Source organism: Psittacula echo (genome assembly GCF_963264785.1).
Source record: "Psittacula echo genome assembly, chromosome: Z".
NCBI lineage: Eukaryota > Metazoa > Chordata > Aves > Psittaciformes > Psittacidae > Psittacula > Psittacula echo.
The window spans coordinates 69919579-69944408 of record NC_137742.1 but is presented as its reverse complement, the minus strand read 5'-3'; positions in this window follow the sequence as shown (position 1 = coordinate 69944408).

Genomic DNA, 24830 nt, shown 5'->3' with positions numbered 1-24830 from the left:
TTGCTTTGCTGTCATTTTTTACTTCCAATGTTATTTTTAACTTTAGAGAGATAAACAGCACAAAATATGCCAGTCTATAAACTGGGAAAACTGACACACATTGATGACGTGGAACTCTGGATATTTATACACAATTGTCCCATATAAATAAAAAGGTCACAAACTTAAAGCATTAAATCACATCTTTTATAAAAAGGCTGCAACTGGTGAATTTTGTGGGGGAACAAAGCTGAACTCAGGATGAGCCTGGATGCATTGTTTTCCTTTGATAAAGATGTCATATTTTGTCATTTAAAAAATGCATTTCAATTCCTTTAAACATCTAATAAATATCAATTCAGTTCATCACTGACTTTATTTGTGTTTATATATCCTCTATGGCACTGTTAAGGCAAATTAAGGCTTGCTATCATTCAAAGCAACTTGGGTGAAACGTCATTTTCTCTTTGAATATACAGTAGATGAAGTGTGCATAAACCAGCAACCAGAGAGCTTGTTTAGCATTCTACTTCTCTGAATTTCTTCTTATTCTTATTGGTGACCTTGTAAACATAGTGGCTTCTTAAAATTTTAAATTACATCCAACAGATATGCCAGGTTTCCAGTAAAAATAAAAAAGTTGGATTTCTCCCAGTGACAGCAGCTTTTCAAGTCTAGCTTTATCATTCACTTTGCTAGCATTTTTATCTGACCGGGGATGGCATACCTGTACAGGCTTTTCTTTTTGTCCTTTCTTATATTTCAAAGATTTTTTCTGCCTCAGACCTGACACTGACAATCCTATTGTGTTTTCCTTGGTTCCTCAGAGGTTTAATGGTCTAGCACAGTAGCTGAACCTTTAGAAATTTCTTCTGTACCTCTGCAGAGACTGTTTCAGTAAGGGCCAAAGAACTGTCACTGTGAAAAGAGAGAAGCCCCTGTGGTTAAACATTCCTTAGTGTTTTCACTTCCGATAGTGACAGCAGAATGGATAAATGAATTTCTTTTAACCTCACAGTTGTCTTACAGAGGTAGAAGGTCTTCCTGGGGTCCTGTAATAGGGCGAAACTCTGCTAGGAAGTTAGCTAATTCCCTTTATTTCACTATGGGTGTCTTGTTTGATGAACAGCTTGATAATGAAGAATTTTTAAAAAATTATTATTTGCAAGCCTATTAATGTTAAATGTTTAAAAATCTCATATGAGCATGTAATTTAAGTATACTTAAAGAGTTAGTAGACATCAAATATCAATTAATGATATACGGAACATTCAGTAGTTGAGTACAAACCTTGGGGCTAATAGGATGACCACAGTGAACCGGAAATTCAGGACAAAGAAAATATTTGGGGATTTTGAGGCATTTTAAAAGCTTGCTGTGAGCTAAGTAGACTTATTTTAAAATTAATTTAGGGTCTGGTCCTTCAAATACTGCCGTGAGTAGCCTGCTGACCATAACAGGACTATTCAAAAAGGTATGTCCTACTTGCAAGAGTGAAGTCTTTGCAAGTAATGACATTCATCTTCTTGAAAAGAAACGATATTTTATTTTACATGCCTGCCTCTTTCTTTCAGTCTGTGTCCTGTGGTCCTGACAAATTTCTCACCTCGGAGAAAAATAATTTGAATTTTTTTCCTTACATGATATTAAGTTGAGATGTTTCTTTGCTTATCTTGGAGACTCTTATTTCATATAAGCTTAGATGTTGATGACTTCACGTTGATGCTCACGTATAATAATTTCATGAATATTTTACTGGGGGGACTGTTGTATAGTATTCTAACTCACAATCTTAAAACATATCTTTATTACATATTCCAATTGTGCACAACAAATTCAAGGGGTTTTTTTGAATTTGTAACTTCTATGACAATTACTGTGAATGTAGGGTTTGCAATATCGAGACCTCACTGCTAATAAAGAAATCTTTTTCATCTTTTTCGTTTTGGCATACCATTTTGAATGAGAAGAACACCTACTTCATTTATGAATAATGCTTGGTAGTCCCTTGTGTTGCTTTAGACAGTCAGTGATATCTAATATGTGAATGGAACGATAGCGAGCAACCAAAACTCCTGCAGTAACTGTTATCAAAAGGAGAAACAGAACAACTCTTATTTCTGCTCATGTGCACATCAAATGGAAACCTCAGCTCCTGCTCAAAATCTGAGGGAATGGACATCTCTTTAGAAATTATTTATTGTCCTTTCTTTCTCTCTCTCCAGAAAATGACAGAACAGTTTATAAAATTTTTAGCTCCAACTTTATTCTCTACACTATCCAACTAAAGATGTAAGGATTTGAAGAGAGAGGCTGTGTGTGGCAGGAACGAGAACATCTGAAATCTGCTCTCAGTGGCAGCATTGGGACTGAACAGAAGTACTGACAGAAAACAATTAGAAATGAATGATTTAGGAATTGTTTCATAACATCTGCAACTTGGGGACATAACTGATAAGACTGAATTGTTATTACAGCAGACTCACAGGCTATGACTGAGTCATGTACATTAATACTGTGACTACTGAAAACATGAAAAATAACAGGTCTCAGGAGAGACAAACCAGTCTTTCTGAAAATACGAAGTTGTCATCAACGTCTTGCATATGAGGACTGCAAGTAACTCTTATCTTCTTAGAAGCTAGTGAACACTGCAGGATTTGACAGGTGCGTACTTTTCTGTATTCACAGGGATGCAGAACGGGAAACAGAAGGCTTTGACAGATTCAGTGAGGAAGTTGCACTGATTGTAACGGGTATGTCTGGCCCCTAAGATGCCTTTCATTTTTTTTCTGAGCTACAACACTGGAAAGGTTTTCTTGTTCTTCTATTGTTATTTGAAAATTGCTGTCATAACTATGGGATATATCCCATGTGTTGTAAAGCACCTGAAGTTTGAAGTTATATAAAGAAGTTGATGAAATCTGTGCTCCTCCCTCTACAAAAGTCTTACCAGTTTTCTGAAGTGCATGCAGCTGGCAATAATGTTGAGAGACGCTGAATTGTGAAAGTGGCTGATGTAGCATCTGGCTTGCTGCAAACATATTGTCTATAAACCACTGACTGAACAGACATGTCCTACTGCAATTGCACATCTTTTCATGCTGATCAACTAGCATGCCACCATGGAAAAAGCCATATGACTAATAATTTGTTAAGGTTTTACAAAAAACTTTGTTTAGGACATTTCAGACGGGAGAGGAACAAAATACTTAACCCCTATTTCTGCCTCTGAACTGAGTAATAATATTAGAGGGCATTGTTGGACAAAATTTTGAAAAATAGCTTGCATTCACATTTCCTGAACAGTGTTACAGGCACAAAAATGCATTTTGTCTTTGCCTGCACAAAATCTGTGCCGTGAAAATGATACTGCTAGGAAAATTCACATGCAATCTTATATGTTGTTTCAGTGGGACTAGTTTGAAAACATTTTGGAATGTAATCCAGAATGACACTTTGATCAACATAAGTTCATGTGACTTGTTTTTGTGGTGTTTCCAGTAGCAGAAATCTTTTGTAAACAGCACAGTTTTGAAAATACTTGGACTCAAGGGGATTCCGTCAGGAAGCTGTACTCAGGCAGTGAAGCTGTCATAATAATGCCTGCCACATCCCTGGGAAAAAAAAAAGGAAAGGAAAAAAAGGCACAAAACCTAATAATAAATGCTCTGTATGACCAAAGCAGATAAAAAAATCCAAGCCAGTGGAAAAAAAGTGAAATGAATGTTTTACACCATTGTTTCACCTTGAAACAGCTTTGTTCCTGCATCAGAACTGTTTGGGATGTTATGGGGGAGAAAATGGTTTCAAACCGAACTGATTTAAAAAACAGCACAGAATCACCAAGTCATCAAAATAAGTAGCAAACTGTTATGAAGATTTATTAAGAGTTTAAGGGAGCTCAAAAGCCAAATAGCTGAGTCAGTAAGCTGTAATATATAGTCTCCTTATTAAAGCTGTCTTAGTGTCACAAAATTAGAAGATGGTTAATGCAATGAAAGGTATTGAGGGAGTTTTCAGGATATATTGGGGTAATGACAGACTACTTGTACAAAAATATTGCTGGGCACTCTTCTGGAAAAGGAACTATTTTTTATATGAATAAATACCAGACGCTAAGGAAGAGTTAAACAGATTTTGCCTAGAAAAACTCTTCTGGTTCCTTGAAGAAGATTGTAAGCATATACACAGTGGACATGCAGTTGATATGCTCTGCTTGGATTTCTAAAATGCATTTGGCACGGTCCCTTCTCAAAGTGTTTTAGAGCAATTCAAGTGTTGTGGAACAAAGGGGAAGGCCATCACATTTTAAAATAACTGACTTAAGAGACGGAAAGCAGAGATTTGGAATAGATGATCATTATTCTCAAAGGGGAAGGTTGGCAGTAAAGTCCCAGGTTATAAGTGTTGGGGTTACTTTTTCCATAAATGATTAGGGAAAAAAGGATGAAGAAGAAGGGGACAATTTTTTCTGATGACAGTATGATGCCAGTAAGTGATTCAGTGGGTAGATAAAATACAAAGCCTGACTGAAAATCTGTGAAGGTTGTCTGTAAGAAAATGGCAGATTACATGTTCAAGTGATAAAGAGATGAGGGCAACATGAGTGTAGGGAGTTATTAGGAAAAAATAGGCAGATGATTGTCACATCAGTTTAGAAAGCTGTAGTGCATCCCTGACTTGAAAACTATCTTCAGCATTTGTTCACTCTTCTAAGAAGTGGTAAGATAATTTAAAAGAGATACAGAGACAGACTACATCATAGTGAAAGGTTGTTTCTGTGTTACAAGTGATAAAAATTGAGTAGGTTTAACTACGATGATTTAAAAGAAACTCATTAAATCATAGGTGGAATGAAGGTAAACAGAAATATATTATGATTTGGGAGTTTCTTTTGTGCATTTTTGTCCTCTCAGGTCCATGCCAAAATCAGGCGAGTTCAACATGCACCAGTTTAAAAATAGGCAGAAGGTGGAGGCTCTTCCCTGAGTGTATAGTTAATGTATGGATAGCATTTCCACAGGACGTTCTAGATGCTGATCTGCGCTCAAGGTAAAATTACACAAGTTTATAAAAGATAAATTAGTAACTCATTATTAATTGAGGGACACAAATCTTATCACAAAGGACCTAACTGATTTTTTAGGGTGTTAGGATAACTGATTTGTGATTACTTTCTTCTCTAGACGTCTGTTGATTACGGCTGGAGACAACATCCTAAACTAGATGTTCATGAATTCCTTAGTCATGGACTCTGCAGGGTAACTGAACAATACAGCCTCAAATAAATAAAGGGAACTGAATTACCATATTTTTGAAATATTTTGTGGCAGGGTCTTTACCCTATTCAAGAAGTCATATAGGAGGATTTTTTGCCTTTTTCCTTGTCCTACCATCAAAAATAGAGGAGCCAGTAGATGAAGTTCTGTGAAAAATTAGTCATTTTGTTAAGGCAATCTCTCGGTAAAGCATTAGACCTTGAGATGAAATTCCCTTTGAAACTTGGGAAGAGAATTAGAATCAAAGAATCAAAGAAGCATAGAATAGTTAGGGTTGGAAAGGACCTTAAGATCATTTAGTTTCAACACCCCTGCTATGGACAGGCACACCTCACACTAATCTATGCCACGTAAGACTCAGTCCAACCTGGCCTTGAACACCACCAGGGATAGAGCATTCACAACTTTCCTGGCAACCCATTCTAGTGCCTCACCACCCTTACAGTAAAGAAATTCTTCCTTATATGCAAATTTCTTCCTTATAGCCCATTAGCATAAGATCTAGATGAAGACTTTAAAAGGCCTTAAAAGAATATGTCATGTCAACAGAAAAAATACGATATTCATGGGACCTTCTACCAGACGACCAGAAGCTTCCCATCTTCCATAAAGCAAGGAAACGGCAGCAGCAAAAATGCAGCTCCCTTCCATGCTGTCCCCTCAATTTTATAAAAGCATGGTGGCAGGTACTCAGCAGTTTATTTACCTAAAAAAATAAATAAATGAAGCACATTAAACATCCACTGAGACTGCTGAGAGAAAAGTCTGGCCCACTCATTTTAGTTATCCATGCAAACAATAGCTGTCATACAGGATAAGATTGCTTGCCAGAAGGATCTGATGAATTACCATCTGAGTATAGCTCCATTATTCATATTTTATCTGGAGCACTGCTTACCTATGCATGAACACTGGAAGCATACCATGTCTTGTATATGATATGAATAAGATCATTACCATATAATTATATGTTAAAAATTTTGAATGTACTTTTACATTTAAAACAATTTGCTCTTTGGTCACATGGAAAAATAACTTTTTAATGTGCTTTGAGTTTTGGATTACTCAGCTACCACATGTAAGATTATAGTTAGAGCTGATTAAAAATAGTGTTTAATTCTTATTGCCTTTTTTGAAATAGTAGCTTTCTGATATTTACTATTTATTGTATCAGAATATGGGGATTTTCCTCAAAACTTGAGAATTTTGGGCATTAATTTAATATAGATGTTAGAAATGTTAAAATTAAAGGGAGATGAGTTGCACTTTTTAACTCTAAAAGATTTTTCAGTGCGGTTTTAGTGTTTTTGATCATCATTGCTTACTGATTATTTCCTGTGAAAAAATGTTGATTCAGTCAGCGTCAACTCTTCTGCAACAATGAAGTAAGAATTCAGAGTGCAGAAAAATGTGACGCAGATGGGAAGGACATGTTCCAGTTTTCCTTAAACTAGCATCCTTTTCAAACATAAATATTTGTGTTTGTGTGTATGCATGTGATTTTGAAAAAATGAAAAAGAAACTTCTGTTTCCTAAATTCTGAACAACATTCATAGCAAGATTTATAGCTTATGGGTATTACAGGACCATTTTACTGTGATATAGTAGCTCCTGCAACATGATTAACCTCCCCATATTTGTTTTATAGAAATGGTATTTGTATGAGCAAATTGAATAATTACATATTGCAGGATACTTTCATACATCCAAGTTGCTATTCTGAAAGTATGGATATTTAGACACAGGCACAATTCTCAGTTTTAATGAATTTGCATGCAGCCTTTGCTAAGACATTTGCCTTATGATTACATCTATTCTGATATACTTGTTGAATGATTAAGGGGGTCAAATTATTGACTATGTGTCTTCCTAGGGACAGTACAGGCAGACAAAGACTGTTCAGAGAGATATATTTATCCCTTTTTAAAGGTATGGCAATTGTTGTGACTTGGAATACTTTTGCTGCAACTCAGATGAGGAGGTCTGCCTGTGACTCATACTGTAATAATTTATGCCCTGAATGCCAAATTTCCGGAAAAACTCTTCCCAATATCTCTGGAGGATAGAATTTCAAAGCTTGGGATTTCCGTCTCCAGGGAAATTACAGTGCCATAAGAAATCTTTCATATTGACTCAGAAAAGGAACAGACAATTTGAAATTTTCTACAGAAAGGAAACATTCTGGCATTAAAACAAAACTGAGCAACACAATAAAAAAATGCCTAGGAAAACCGCTGCACTGAAAAGCATTCTCAAGAGCTGGCAGACCCTTGACTGAATGTGGCTCCCAGAGACTCTAAAACTCTAAGATTGCTATGCGAGTGTGTAGTGGGGTAGTGGAAAACACTGAGAAGAAACCTCAAATGTGAGCTTTCAGGACTGTAGACTCCTTTCTCCCTTCTGAGAAATCAGTCATCTGAACTAAATACTTCAGATAGAGATGAAGGCTTCTGGGGCTCTTGACTTTGGAATGTGAAGTCCCTGGATATCCCAGCTGGGAATTCATTTGCAAGGTGGGCTTTTTTGAAGCCCTAAGGACCCAGACATACCCACAGCCTGATACTGAACTGGCAGAGAGCAGGCAGGTGTCTTGTAGAAAATGAAATGCCCCTGTGAAACATTTCGGGTTAAGCATTTTTAGAGTTTTCAGTGAAAAACTAATTTCTTGACCAGCTTTTCCTGTAATTTCAGTGAATTAGACGTACACTGTGAGAAATAATAGGATCATAGAATAGATAGATAGGGTTGAAAATGACAACGGGGTGAAGGAAAAAAACCTGTTGTTGGGAGAACAGGTGTAACAAGGAATGTTTTCCATGATGTTTTCCATGTTTTGTTTTTTTAATGTTGTAGATTGTGTTCTTTTCTGTATTTTCAGGCATGCAGACCTAAATCAAAGATCAGTGCTGCAAAGAAGACAGCAACATGAGTTATAGATCATTGCTCACTTGTTTTTCAGTCAGGCAAGAGTTTGTGTTGGACAGCTTAAAATTACAGAACACTGTTGGCAGTTAAAAAAAAAAAAAAAGAAAAAGCAATATATTAAAACATTTCTGAAAAAAATTATCAAAATGTAAATAGGTACATTTATATACAAATGTAGAAACATGAATATATAATGGAAAACATTTTTAGGATGATACATAGAGCAGCACCCACATAACTCCTTTGGGGATTTGTGGCAGAATTTCCTTTGAAAACATAGGCCTGCCTGTTTTTATGTAATCTGACCTGAATGCTTTCTGTAACACTTAGTAGGAGTCATAGAACTAAAGAATCATGGGATGGTTTGGGTCAGAAAGGACCTTAAAGCTCATCCAGTTCCAGCCATCTGCCATGGGCAGGGGCACCTTCCACTAGACCATTGTTGCTCCAAGCCTCATGCAACCTGGCCTTCACCACTGCCAGCTTCTTCAGGCAACATGCAGAAACCTCAATACTCTCACAGTAAATATGTCACAGATACTCAGATAAAAAGAGGAATATGAGTGCCTAGATAGACAACTCTGTTGAAAAATTATGGATGTTATGTAAGTGTCTTTCTTAAAAGCTGAAGCTTTGAATGTATACACACTAATTGCAATGATTTTGAGGGAGAAATAATTTTAAGCTCTTTTCCTTGAAAAAGATTAGGACTAGTTGCTAGATTAATTACCTTCAGATGGTTAATCTATTACAAGAGTATATGTACTTGAGCATATTTAATATACTCTGAAAAGTTCATCCAACTTTTACACACTTTTGGCTCACAGTTTGCTGCCTTCAGGTCCAACATAGGTTAACAGCATGGGTTTCTTATGAACTGCTTTTGTAGCAAGCAGGTAAAATCAAAACTTCAAAACCATTTTTCTTTGTTGGGAGAACCCTCTAAATAAATTCACAGGAAACGGTGCTGTCTGACTGACAGAGTTACAGTCATCCAACAGTCTAGTGTCTCAGCAAGTAGCACTGCAGTCACTCAATAATTTGAGTGCTTCATGCCTATACGATATGTAACAACCACAGAGTTGTTAAAAAAAAGTATTGAACGCATGTCAACACATGCGGGAAATCATCCGAATTGCGTAGTGTGTATATGTCACCTTGTCCTGGGTTCAGCAGTAGCTGTCATTTTTCTCCTTCTTATTAGCTGGTGTAGTGCTGTGCGTCTGATTTTCGGCCTGGGAACAGTGGAGATAACACTAATGTTTTTAGTTGCTGCTCAGTAATATTTACTCTGACCAAGGACTTTGTGAGTCTCATGCTCTGCCAGGGAAGAGGGGAAGCCAGGAGGAAGCAGAGACAGGACATCTGACGCAAACTAACCAAAGAGGTATTTCATACCACAGCATGTCTTGCCTTCTATATGTACTGGAGGCTGTTACCTAGAAGAGATCACTGCTCGTGTCAGGCTGGGTATCGGTCGGCAGGTGGTGAGCGGTTGTATTCTCTTCCCTTGTTATTTCCCTTATCATTATTATCTCTGGTGGTAGCAGTAGTGGTTTGTGTTATACCTTAGTTACTGGACTGTTCTTATCTCAAACCGTGGCAGTTATATTCTTTCCGTTCTCCTCCCCATCCCTCCGGGAGCGAAGGGAGGAAGGTGGAGAAGTGAGTGAAAGGCTGCGTGGTACTCAATTACCTGTAGGCTTAAACCACAACAATCCTTTTTTGCTCCCAACATGAGGCATGAAGAGTTAAGACAATGACAGATCTGACCAGAGTGTGTCTAATCATATTTGTGATAAGCATTCATTGTTTTGGAATCATAGTCTCACGTCAGAGTGCTGATTTGCTGGCTCTCAAAGTTGTTGGTCTTGATCTCATATTTTCAGCATGTTGTACCTTACTTACGGCTGATATTTGCTGTGTTAGTGTTCATCGGCTGGGGGCCTTAGGCTAAGCTTCTTTTTTCATTGTACTTTATGGTAATAACTTGCAATACAATAGACTCATTGATCATGAAACTGATCTGGCTTGCATTCTTAATGTGGTCACCACCTCTATACTTTGCGATGTATATAAAGGAAGTGTTTAGCAATTATACATCTTTTTTTCCCCTTCTCGAGTGATCAGCCTATGAGGGAGACATTCCCACAAACCCTAGTGACAAGTACAGCAGCTACTTAAACTCTGACTACAACAGGCAACACAGCTACTCCAACACCAAGCACAGCAGCTACAACAGCCCCAGCGACAAGTACAGCAGCTACTCAAACTCCGACAGCAGCAGACAGCGCAGCTACTCCAGCTCAAGCACAGCAGCTACATCAGCCCCAGTGACAAGAACAGCAGCATCATTTGAGAGTTCTGAAGATTTTGTATGGCCTTTGGGTACCCTTGAGACCTGCTTACTGATTGTGATGGGGATCACCGTGTTGGCACACATACAGAGTGTGTTCTATCCACGACCATTATGTCTGATCTCGAAAGTTAAGCAGAGTTAGGTTTAGGTCTTGTCTGGGGTTAGACGACGATATAGGAGAACCAAGAAATTTTCCCCAAGGCTGACCAGTCATGAGTATCAGGGTGTGTGAGACAGTATGGGCGAGTACCTAGTCCACTGGGCCCCTCCAGTGCTTTGAAAGCGCCAGATATGGAAGGGAGCTGTATGGAGTCCCCAAAGACAAGTTGCAGAAACATCTGTGTCGTGGTTTAAGTTCAGGTCGTAAATTAGAACCACGCAGTCTACTTTCCCCCTCCCAACCCTTTCTTCCCCCGGGTCCTGGAGGGACAAGGAGGAGAATCGAAAGAATGGAACTCCGACGGGTTGAGAGAAGAACAGTTTAGTAGCTAAGGTATAACACAAAACTACTACTACCATCAATAATAATAATGATGAGGAAATAACAAGGGAAGAGAATACAACATCTCCCAACTTGTCGATACATACCTCGCCCCCACCCCGCAGTGATCCAGCCCTTCTGGGAACTCTCAGTTTTACATTCTGGGCATGACTTGCTGTGGTATGGAATAACTCTTTGGCTACTTTAGGTCAGGTGTGCTGTCTCTGCTTCCTCACGGCTTCCTCTCCTCCCTGGTAGAGCATGAGGGTCAGAAAGTCCTCAGTCAGACTATAACATTCTAACAAGCAACTAAAAACATCGGGTTTATCAGCACTGTTCCCAGGCTGAAAGTCAAAAACACAGCACTGCATCAGCTACTAAGAAGGAGAAAAAATGATTGCTACTGCTGAACCCAGGACAGTATCAGCCCTTTATTCCATACCATTCACGTCATGCTCAGATCCCACATTTTCAATATATCATCACTCTCATCTCAGTGCACTCTTATCTTAGTGCATGGACCAATCCCTATAAAGCTGCTGTGTCCATCCGATTCGTGATGTTGGGCTCCATCTCTTGTAACAATCTTTCAGAGCAGGAGGGGCTGTGTGCAGTGTTCACAGTGATGAATAAGCTGAGCAATAGTGTCCATTGTTATGTCCACCCCTCGATCATGAGTCCATCCCTACGTTGCATCTCTGCCCTGATGGCCTGAAGTGTCATGGGCCCATCATGCTCAAAATAATTCACCCTCCCTTTCAGCAGTTTCGGCAACTTGTCTCTGGGGACTCCAAAGCAGGTTTTTTCTCCTTCTTAGTTGATGGTGCAGTGCTGTGGTTTTGACTTTTAGCCAGGGAACAGCGCTTTATAACACCGATGATTTTAGTTGCTGCTCAGTAATGTTTACTGTGACCAAGGACTTTCTGAGTCTCATGCTCTACCAGGGAGGAGAGGAAGCCGGGAGGAAGCAGAGACAAGACATGTGACCCAAACTAGCCAAAGAGGTATTTCGTACCACAGCACGTCATGCCCACTATATAAAAAGGGGGCAGTTACCTGGAAGGGTTAGTTCACCGCTCAGTCGGGCTGGGTATCGTTCGGCGGGTGGTGAGCGGTTGTATTCTCTTCACTTGTTATTTCCCTTACCATTATTATTAAATGGTGGTAGGAGTAGTGATTTATGTTATACCTTAGTTACTGGACTGTTCTTATCTCAACCCATGGGAGATACATTCTTTCAATTCTCCTCCCCATCCCTCCAGGAGCGGGGGGAGGAAGGTGAGAGAGTGATCGAATGGCTGGATGGTACTGAATTACCCTCTGGATTTAAACCACGACACACCTATACAAAAGGCAATACAGATCTGTAAGAAGCGGCTTGAATTTACTTGTTATAAAGTATATTGCTATACTGTTTTAAAACAGGGTTAAGTTCCAACCAAGAATAGATGAGCGAAGTGTTATCTAAGTTTGAAAAAAAGGACTGTATCAATACATGTGTAGTTGTCATATGACCTACATATTTAAATGGATCTCAGGGCTCAAAGGACATAAGCTGCCTGTTAAGCATTATAGCTGGCACGATGACAAGCCCCAATTCTACCCCTAGTTCATGAGATAGTGGCACAGGCACTGTCACACAAACCCCTAGCAATGCTGAATCTGCTGTGAATCTGGCCACACCTGGGGATCAGCAGATCAGCCTGAGGAGAAGAGGCAAGGAATGCCTTTCTTCTCATCAATACATAACTCTGAGCATTTTCACAGTCTTTTTATGAATGCAAGGGCAAGCTTAACCCAGCCCACAGAGCACTCTGCAGAAGCTAAATGGCAGTGAGTACTGAGCCATTGTGCATTTCCAGTCTCCAGTTCCCATGATCTAGCCAGCTCTGGCATAGGTAAGATTTGGAATGCAAAAGCCCATCAGCCAGTATGCACCTTGAGATCAGCACGATGTAATTCACAAACATAATATCCATTGAATTCAAGCAACAGCCAGAAAAGAGGATGGAAATATGGTGGCTGCAAAGTCCAGGGTGTTAAAACTCTCTTTTACCTTGGTAGGGAAATATAACCCAGGGTGACTAGTGCTGTCTTCATCAGCCAATGGCTGCAGGGCTCCTGCAATAGCAAAATTTACTTTGTAGCTGCCGTTTTCCCACCAGAGTCTTCAAGAAATGAAGACAGCAGCAGTGCCTTTTATTTAGTAGAAAATTCTTTAGGGGGATGACCTTAAAAAATAAGAAAAAACCTTCAATACATACTGTTTTCAAGTGTCAGGATTTTTCCAAGATACTAGAAGTGTTTGCTATACTGCATTCTCCACCATTATAAAGGTCTTATTTGTAGTTGGCAGTACCTTTTGTGCAGTGATGGGTTTCACTGAAAAAGTCATGACTACAGAAGTGTTTCTCTAGGCTGATTTTTACAAAATATAATTTTAAAAAAATTTATTCTCAAATATGTACCAAAGAAAAAAATATTAAAGCATTATCCGCTACCTAATATTACCACAAAAATGTTATATACAGGATAGCGTCACTCTCATTGTCACTGTATTATAAGAATGAGTAGCAATGCAGCAATGAGTATTGAACATAATGAAGCTTGTGGTCCTTTTCCCATGTAGATTAACTGGCTATGTGCATGTTTATAGGAGTTCATGTATGGCAGAATTGTAATAATTTTGTCAGCAGCTAATGTATGTTAGACATCTCCTCCATGAAAGCATTTTATCTTTATCTAAATATTTAAATAAAAGAAAGTGATTTGTCCTAGAGGTAAATGACATTGGCTTTTAATACTAAGCCTTATTTCAAATGTATTTGTCTGACTGTAACTTCCAGACACTAGCTTTTCCTGCAGCTTTGAGAATGACAATGCCGGCTTCCAAAGATGTGTTCTTGATGTTTCAATCGCATCTACGAGAGGCAGTACGACGTAACTGGCATTACCAGGTTGCATATAATCGAAGTGTGACACAGGCACTCTTGCCTGCAGAGCTTCCAGTCTGATGCCTTTCACAGGAATTGGAATTTGCTTTAGATATTTATTCGGAAAGAAATAATGATGCTGTGGCTGGACAAGTACAAGCGCATGGGAAACATCGCTTGAACTTCACAGTAGTGACTGGGGAAACTGTGCTGCTTCATACTAAGTTAGCTGTTCAAGAATTTTGAGAATATTTTATCAAAACAAAACTACGACACAAGCCCACCTAGTGCTACAGTTTCTGGTGTTTCACACTCCTACTACCATTACAGAGAAACAGAACTTTTTAACTGAAATGACTTCACAGAGTATGTGCATGCGTTTCCTATTCTCCTTGAATTTTTTCCTTTGATATAATGCTTTCTTTTCTCTCATAGTTTCTGGTGAATTTCTGAAAAGCCATTTAAGTTACAGACTACATTTTCCTGCTCAGGTAGGACTAGTCCAGAGACAGAAGAATTCATCTATTTCATTGACAGTTCTTTGTCATTTGCTTTCACAATATTCTCTTCAGAGGCCAGACACTGGATATCTTTGCTTGTTGTAGAAGTTGACACAGAAGTATATCCGTACAGCTTTGTTTAGTTCATTGTAGAGGCACCCATATTTGCTCCAAACAAAGCAATATCAGATGAATAGTCCCATTAGTGGAATGTTATCCTTATTCTAATTAATTTCACTGAAGCTACAGTGAAGTGCTGAACTAGTGTGGCCTTAATGTCTCAGATATACTGAGCAGCTTGTTCTGAGCTAATCTGGCTATCTCCACACTGTGCCATGCACTCAGCCAGACTAAATAAAAAGTAGCAGCGCAGCTTGGTTACAGGTTCCCCGCACTGATTGGTTGCACTACAGCAGAACTGAGGTTCCCAGCACTGATTTGTTGGTTACAACAGAACTGATGTTCTGCTTGTAAAATGAGAGATATCTTTCGGTTTTCTATACTTTAGATCTTTTCCTTCCCTAACTGTAATTGAAAAGCTTGCTTACTTTTGTCTGGGTCATACCTAACTGAAATTTTTAGAAGTGAACTTTGCAATTATAAACATGGTATCATTCTTTCGGAAAAGGGATCTAAAATGTCCTGTTTCTTACCATCTTCTTTTTTTGAAGGTAGGATACTTTAGAATTTTGAAAATCTAACCACACACTTACCGAAATATAAAATAAACACACGAAGTTTTTTGGTTTTAGTTTTTTTTTAAAAGAGACTGCTCCATCTACAGTAGTGAAGTGAAAGGTAAAGCTGTCTTGAAAGGCCTCTCATACTTATTTGCTAAGGGAAGATTCGTATTCTGAGAAGTTTCATTGATAATTTAACTTGCTGTCAAGAAGGTTGCAGAAAAGAAATATGTGATTTAGGATGGCCAGGACAAGAGCTGGTAGAAACCCTCTAAGATCTTCAGATTTCTGCTAATAAACTAGATATCATTGTTTGAAAAATTATCTCGTTTTGATGAGATGAAAAATTACAGGGGAAAATAAAGCCAGCTATATGAGTGGCAGATTAGTAACGTCTGTGTCTGATTCAGAAGCTATTAGATTGCTTCTCCCAGTTCACAGAACCGTAAGAAAAGAGTCCGGTTGTGGACTATGTGAATGATCTGGAGCCAGTCAGTCCAAGATAAATCTGTGGGGTTTTAAAAGAAAGTGGGACAGAAAATCTGCGAAGAGTAGCTCTTTTCTGTCTCTGATGGCCAGTGTTATGTTTTTCTGCTGTATATATCAGGAAAACTGGCAGCTTAGAAGAAGACAAAAGAGAATAAGCATGTTTCCTTGTTCAAACTAATCAACAAAAACCCATTAATTTTGCTATAATTTGTCTTTTTGGCCATGTATGTAGAAATAAACATGTTTTCAATTACCAGATCTAACAAGACATTCAGATTTTTCTGTGCCTTTTAATACCCACAATCCCACTTCAAATACTTCCCTAAGTTCTTAGGTAATCCATAGATATCTGTATTTATATCCCTTGTTTTAGCTTTTCTAGAGGGAAAAATATCCCATCATACATCTTAATGAATTAAATTAATAAATGAATACATAATAAAATAAAATAACCGCAAAAAGCCCCCAAAACCACACACACAGACAAACACACACAAACCCCCTAAACCAAACACACAGGGAAGGCTGCAATAAAACAAAAGGAATATTTCCAACATTAATCTTTCCTGAGAAGGTTTGTTTTCTAAGAGCTCACTAAGTTTTCTGTCCAATTTTCCTTTGAAAATTAGATTACATATTGGGCCAGATTTTCAGCTGGTTTCTGTTAGTCTGCTGGCCTCCAGTGCACTCATGTTTTTTTAAAACACCAAAAAAGATTTGGTTCTCAGTCTTCCATGAAGCTGTGTTTATACCAGTGAAAATCCGCCACTGTTCATGTTGATACAATTTAAAATGTTCAAATATGGCCTTGAGTTTGACAGAAGCAAAGTCAGTCCTTTGCATCTTCATTTGCTGAGCCTTATTTTCTCTCCTTTTTTATCTTTTTTATCTTTAAAATTGCTTCTATGTGTGGAAAACAACTGCTTTCCTTGCACAGACGAATATATTTTTATACAAGGTAATAGAAGTTAGGTATAGAAAAGGGTTCATTAGATAATTTTCTCTGTTCCTTCCAAATGAAATAATTTTAGAAACATATACACTATTTGAGCTTTCTGAATGGCTGCCAGCAAATTCAAACCCATGTGTGTGTTTTTCCTTAAAAATTCAATTTTGTATTAACAATAACAGTCTAAGCAGTAGTGCCTTCCTGTAAATATTACCGATTTTAATTCTGTTAGGTGATTACAATCGCTAGCCTTCCAACTTTGTGCCTTATATCATCACACAAGCTTTGTTTTATTATTCTCACATATTTCTAAAGCAACCATCACTAATGTCTTCATAAACAAATATATCCAATAGAGGATTTCTCTCTGAAAGGTATTAGAGCTCTATTACTTCTGTACATCAGAATGAATGTGAGTTATTAAGTGGAGTCCAGAGACCTCAAACCTTGGTAAGAAAATGTTTTGCTGGGAGATACGTGTAGTACCTTCCCTTGAAAACAGCAAGATATTAAATGTGAGATAGGAAAGATTAAGCCTTTTAGCTTAAGGAAGAAGCCACAGGTATAGAACTTTCCACTTTGTGTATATATATGTTTGTTTCTTATGCTTACATACTCACAGAATGAGCCATCTGAACACACTTGCCTTTCTGGACACAGCTGGAAAACTGCAAGCTATTACTAATGTGTCTAGTACAACTGTTCAGGCTTTGGTGAACCTAAATTTTAGAAATTTTTATAAATACATAGGCATATAAATGGATTTTGCTAAGTTTGGGTGCAGAAGTGAGCAGTCAAACCTCTGTTGCAAGCACTGACCGGGTATACTTTCTGCTGCAGGTTATACTTTTAGGCGTGATCTGTGGGGATCTGGTGGGCAGTTACTGGGTTAATTTTTTTGGCAGCTACTGGGTTTAATTTCAATCATAGTACAGTACAGAAATCTACCTCAGCAATGGCACAGGTTATGTGTGTGCCCTGGGATGACCTCCTTTCAGCAGAAATGACTAGGTCCGACTTTCATTCCGCAGAAAATGGCATGACTGATGTAGGCCTCTTCGGCCCCTGTGCCGGTGAGCCAAACGTACTTTACACCTATAACCTATCTAAAAGTGAGCAGATGAGAAATCATTTCCATCAGGCTGCAAGTCTGCAACACTGCAAACATTTCAAAAATACTTCTGTTCATCTCCTGCTTTGTATTACAGCTCCTTCATGTTCTTTTCAGTTGGCAAGAATATGTTTGCTCTAGTGCGAGATCATTAGTAAATTTGAATATTATGAAGTATTGGAAATTAATGCATGTGGAAATACAACACTAAAGTTTGCTGTCTGATGAGTCATGGGAACTTGAAGGTTTCTTTCTGTCTCTATAATAAAAAAGATTGTGTTTCCTTCTGAGGTTCTCTCAGCCTGTGTCACCTAATCATGTCTCTAACTTTTTAGAGGCTGATTTTTTTTTACTGGGGAATAAAATGTAGGTAAGTTTTCTGGACACACTGCTGATATGTGTGCAAGGCCAGTCTAGAAATAAAATTGAGTGTCCTTTATGGTTTTTATTTCTGTTAATCTTAATTTCTAATAAAATAGGCACTAATACATATTTAGAAGCAGAAAGACCCTGTGATATTGGTAGTCTTCTCAAAATATTGTTTGGGAAATTACTCTATAATTATAAATAGCATAGGAAAACTTTATTCCTGTCATTGTTCTCACTGTTGTCAGTTTCAATCAGATGTGACTCTAAGAAAAGTAATTCCAGCATACTTTGCATGAGTCAAACCGAGTGAAATCAGAACTTGCACTGCACCTGGTAGTTAGTTAAGTTATGGATAATAACTGGTCATTTTTTTGTGTGCTTCTTCGTTGTCAGCTTATTCAAAATAAAGCTTGTGATCTGCAACAGTGGACAAGATAACACACAGCTCATATAGGTCTCTGAAACCCTTCTGGTGACGCCTCAGATATTCACATAGGCAATAAAGTAGCAAGGTAAATCTTGTCAGGTGTCTGCAGTTCTGTGTATTAGTGCCTGAGAATGCAACATTTTCAGGAAATTGCTTTCGCAGTGTTTTTTCTTCCCCTCCCTTACAAGGATGCCTCTATAATGGTGCTTATCACTTGCAGTCATTCTGCAAGCAGCCACGCAAGGCAATTAGCTAGAATACTTTTTGAGATTCTTCTCTAGCTAGATCACTGTATGTGCGAACAAAACCAAAAAATCAAAGCCAAAACAAAAAAAAAAAAAATCCACCTCCGATAATCCTCACAAATTTTTCAAAAAAAAAGAGGCATAAAGTGACATTTTCCTTCCTATATGGGCATTATAAAAAAACCCAAACCAATACAAACTAGAACACTTTCTTACTCAATTAGGGAAGCAAATTTAAAGTTGTGTAGTATTGTCTCATTTTTTTCTGAAGAACCTTCTATTTCTGTTTCTATTGCCACTTGTGACATCCTCAGCATAGTGTGTTATTGTCATTCTTTGGGAACTTGAGTACATGTACATTCAGCAAAAGCAGGTACCATAATATGGGTTGACTGTGATACAAGTCTGACTCTAAATATTTAACATGGTGCGTAGATTTCTAGGACACAAAATCTATATCTCCATTTTATACTTCTGTTACTATAAGAAAACTAAGAGGAATTGTTTTCTTGCTTTTGCTGAGAAGTGTCTGTCAGGTTCCCCCAGAACCGTAGTTTAATGCAGTATTTTTGAAACATGATTAAATCAGGTATGCATGTTGTCTGTGAGAAGGAGCAAACAACTAAATAGGGGCTTTTGTGAACTATTAAATGCTATTTGTGAGTTCAACTCCCAGCTGATGATGAAAATTTTTGCTAGGAGAAGAAATAGAAAAATTTTGATAGAATTTCCCTCACTGAACACCTAACACCGTTGAACTTCTGAGTTTTCATTAAACAAAAACAACTGTGCTCCTTGTAAACGGGCTAGTTCTTCTCAAGCAAGATCTAAGTCCAAAAAGAAGCTTGAATGACTGAAGGATTACGGCCCTATTAACACTCAACTGTGCCCAAGGTACCATCTCTTTCTGAAACATGCTAAGTACCTCTTCTATTTCAATTAGAATATCCAAAATTAAGTAAAAAATCTCCAACGGCTCTACCATATCATTTAGGCATATTTTTAGTTTATTTCAGCTCACAGATTTCAGGTTTTTTTGAAGAAAAAAATTAGTTTCTGTGACGCATTATGTAATAAAGCAGAGATCTAATTCTGATGTCAGGCCTTGTGTCATAATTCACATCTGAGGAAAATGCAACGGCCATTCAAACTCAACAACATGCAATTTCATCAGTTATGAATAGCTGTGTAAGAAACAGCTTGGGGAGGGGGCAGTCACAAGACCCTGACCTGCAACACATTAACTTTTTTTCTTGCCTTTAAGACAGCAATTAAGACAGCAAAATTTATCCAATTCTATACTATTAAAAAAGCATGCATATTCCGTCAGTCTTCATGGAAAGACAAAATTCCTTATCAAAATGGATTTCAAGTGAGTGCATAATTACTGCAAGATCTAAGTAATCTCATAAATTAACATTTCTGTTTATGTCACATAACATAATGATACAACCCATATTAGAAAAATCTGGTTTGATACAGAATATTTTGTTACTGGACTCAGACATTTTCCTTCTAGCTTTAAGAGACAGGAGTTAAACAAACTGCTTTACCTCAATCGAAAATTAAACTAATTTCTCTCTTGAGTAAACAGAATCTATATTGAAGCTTATGTATTTTCTTCATGGTGGAACGTAGTAGGTCAGCTTTACGGACTAATTTTATTTTGCAATATTAAACTAACGCTATTATAGTCAGATAGCAGTCACTCAGGAATAAAGATGTTTCTCTATTATGTTTGGATTTACCTTTTTTCACCTTTATAGGCTTTCTAACAGAGAGAAAGCTTGAGCGACATATCTTACTGTGCCAGACAACATACACAGTAAAGACAAGCAGCAAAGAGCCATGATTTCTTAGCATAAATCTTTTTGCTTCAGCCAGGTTGAAAGTTCTGAGCAATTCACAGGAATAACCTTTAATTTACTGCTTTCCCTGGATAACACTGAGGGCTGGTAGTAGGCAAAAAGCTCATTACAAAGACCATCTTTTATCTCTTAAAGAACAAAGATGGGAAGCAAAGAATGCCAGGGACTGGTTATCACGTCTCAGTTGCTTATCATCTTGAAAACTAGAATTAGATCTCTTTGTAAACTGTAGTTTAACGTTATGCTAGCAACTTCTCTAATCTTGTAATGGGCAGAAAACAAAATCAGAGACACTGTTTAAATTATTTTAAAGAATTAGCGCTTGTTTAAATATGTCAGTTAGCTCTAAGAATAGAATATACTTATTACTTGCCATGATAAAATGTCTTATCCTGCTCTAGTTCTGAGATCTATCTGTAAGCTACAAATGAAATTTTGCAAAAAAAATTTACCATTTGCAAGGCTTTGTCGCAAGTCTTGGGAATATTGTTTATTCTCTTTGCTTGTTAATCAAAACAGTTGCTTTTATTTCTTAGGATGGGAGAAGAAGAAAAGGAAAGAGCAAAAATGTCAAATATAAAGACAATTAAAGAGAAAGTGCAGAGTTTTTTCTATTTCAAAGGTTTTTTTTAATTTTTTTTAATTCAGGTTCTTTCCTGCTCCCGGAGGGCTAGGGAGAAGAATCGAAAGAATATAAATCCCACGCGTTGAGATACGAACAGCGCAGTAACTAAGGTATAATACAAATCACTACTGCTACCACAAGTAATAATAATGATAAGGGAAATAAGAAGGGAAGAGAATACAACCGCTCACCACCCACCGACCGATACCCAGCCCGACTGAGCAGTGAACTAAACCTTCCGGGTAACTGCCTCCAGTTTATATAGTGGGCATAGTATGAAATACCTCTTTGGTTAGTTCGGATTAGGTGCCTTGTCACTGCTTCCACCCGGCTTCTTCTCCTCCGTTCCAGAGCATTATACTCAGAAAGTCCTTGGTCAGAGTAAACATGACTTAGCAACAAATAAAAACATCGGTGTTACCAGAGCTGTTCCCAGGCTGAAAGTCAAAACTACAGCACTGCACCAGCTACTAAGAAGGAGAAAAAAGACTGCTACTACTGAACCCAGGACACATGGTTACCAGTACCAAACCTGTGTACTTTTCCGTGTCTTTAGGAGATGAATGTCAGTATCATTTATGGTTGCTTCGGTTACTGTAGGCTTTATAAGCTGTATTTAAATAGATAAAACCACAACAGAGAAAATTGCACAGTATAAAGAAAGACACCAGCAGTTAAAAGCATACTGCTTCAGACTGAGTTCTGAGTTCTCAGAGACTCGTTCACAGCACTATGCTTTTCCTAGAATACACAGCCATGTCTCAGTTTTTAAGAAAGGCTCCTTCTAAACAAACAGTTATTATGGTGTTTTGGGGCATTTTGGGAGTTCCTGGAGTGTTGCAGGTATCAAGCACTTGAAGAAAAGCATCAAATAGTGTATCTGTTTTTCCTAAGTCAATTGATAATTACATTAGAATTGGATTGGAGTACATAAAACAAAGTCAGGTGAGATAGCAAGTAATGTCTGGAACAGTCTTGCTCTGATTCATGTAATTAGTGTTACCTCAAGATTGTCAAATTTTTCCTGCTGTCAAAGGAGTTTTCGTTTTTAAACTGTACACAGTTCACTGAATTCTTAAGAAGATAAAGCTGTTAGAAAATCACTTGGATCTGAAGATCTGAAATGTAAATTTATAAAACTTCTCTCTTTTATGTTAGTATTGTGTTGGGATTTCACTTGTACCATGCAAACACTGTTCACAGCAGAGTTAAAAAAGATTTTGTTTTATACAATCTTAGTGGTATTTTTATTCCAATGCTTGACAATTCAATTTCATGTTTTTATATATGTAATAATTTCTGTTTAAATAATATCTAATTTCAGTCTATTTGAATAACATTATTTTAGTTTTTATATACAATCTTTCAATTACTGCTCATGTTTAAAGGAATTTCTCAAAACCACCCTTCTTCTCAGTTCCCTGACCTTTATGAAAATTTCATTAATATGGGCTTGCTACTACATTTAACACTGATGCATGCAGTAGACCTTATACCACTGAAATGGTTTTGCGTATTTGTACTTTAATAATAATCTGCATCAGAGTACGGTATACACCTCTCTACATTCTTTCATCAGGGGGATATGCTTTATGAACTTTCACTGAGAGGCAATGCCCTATATCTTCTATAATGTGAGTTTTTTCAGTTTTCATCTTACTGGTGATTTAATACTGTCCTGTGCTGTACATGTAACACAAAGCAGTTTTATCACTGAAATATATAGCAGTCATCTGAATGGTATTAGATTGACTTCTCAATAACTATAGGCATTTTAAATATCACTAGATATACTGGTAGGGAACTTAAGTTAAATTTCAGAATATCTTTATCTTTGAGACTCCAAATACTCACACAGTAATTTAATTTGTTTATAATAAAGTGAAAATGAAAACTCATGGTGTGAACAATAAATTAAGGTTGTCACCCGTGTTCTGCCAAATTAGTCCTGAGTCAGTGTTTTCTAAACAGGATGTTTATACTTTAACAGAAAGTTCAAGGTATTTAATTGCCAAACTTTATTCTTAGTTTCCTCCTTGCTGTTGTTGTTATTACTATTATCACTATTTAGAAGATTATTGCACAAATGAAATTAACTGTGGGCTACCATGTGTTTACCTGGCTTTGAATCTTTACGCTGAGAGGAGTTCTAATAATCAGTAGTAATGTATTTCATGCTTCATGCAGTTATTCTCTTTCTCAGTACTTTTGTCCAACTGATTAAAAATTAAGTCTCAGACGATGCATTACACAAACGCACCTTCCTTTCCCTTCAGAGGACTTGGAAGTGGTAAGTTTATGTTAAGTCATGTTGGGAAAAGCTGCCGTGCTTTGTGTTTTCATAGAATTGTTTAGGTTGGAAAAGACTTTTAAGACATTGACATCAACTGTTCACCTAAGAGTCCACCAGTAAACCATCTCCCTAAGCACTACATCTAGTCTTTTACATACCTGCAGGAATGGTAACTCCACCACTTCCCTAAGCAAACTATTCCAGTACTTCATAGCCTTTACTGCCTGATATGCAATCTAAACCTCCCCTGTCATGCATGCAGGTCAAATGCACACTCTTCCTGCTGCTGCCACTTGCATTGGAAATCAAAGGGTTTACTCCTGTAATGTTGCTGGCCTGAAGAAGTGCAGTGAGGACCCCTAAATTTCATGCGCTAGCTGTTTGAACTGCCTGTGCAATCTGCCTCACAGTGCTAGGGAATGGTGTGAATCATCATAATTGTGCTGGGCTGTGTTAGCACAATGCCATGGTGTCATCCAGTATTGTACCACATGTACTTACGTAAGTGGGTAAAATTAGAGTTGTCTTAGTAGAAACTTATATTGCTTAGATTTGCATTTTTAAAATCTTTCTTGCATGTTATGTATTTGTTATTCCTCCTATATGACAATAAAGGCAACGAATAAAATTTTATTATCAGAATGTGATGCTATGCTGGTTTGCTATAAGTGCTATGTTAAGTGAAAAGGGTTATTTTAAAAAGTAGATCTCTATTACTGTGTTACTTACATCGTAGTAAGTATATCTACACAAAGAAATGACATTTCTTGGTGAGAAAACTTATTATGAGCTAATCTCAGTTCTTGTTTACTTGTATTATAGGAGAGTCTGTTACCTTTCTTTTTATAATAGGGACCAAGCACTGTATAGATGCCAGAGGTTATTACCTTTCAATGAAAGCTGTGAATATAAGCAGAGAAAACTGGTAGATGACAGTTGCAGAGAAACTTTATGAGTACCATTTTTTAGTGTAAGAAATCTGCCTAGCTAGTGAAAGACAAAACCTGTAAATCTGTCAATATCTTAAAGTTTGTCCCACGTGCTGGATTCTGGTAATGAGAATAAATTTCTGGGGTGTTTAGTGATGTGGCAGGACCACATGTGAGCTGTATCATTGAAGATGTGCCTTTATATTCATTGCACACGTAACAGCAGATGAAGAAAAAGAATTGAAGTCATTTCAATGTAATCCCCATCCAGTTCCTTAACCAGAAGAGCTTCTTATGTTGTTGTTCACTGCTTTTGGGTTTGATGCCTGCAGAAATTTTGAAAGTGTGCAGGCATATCTGAATTTGGTACATGAGTCTGCAACTGA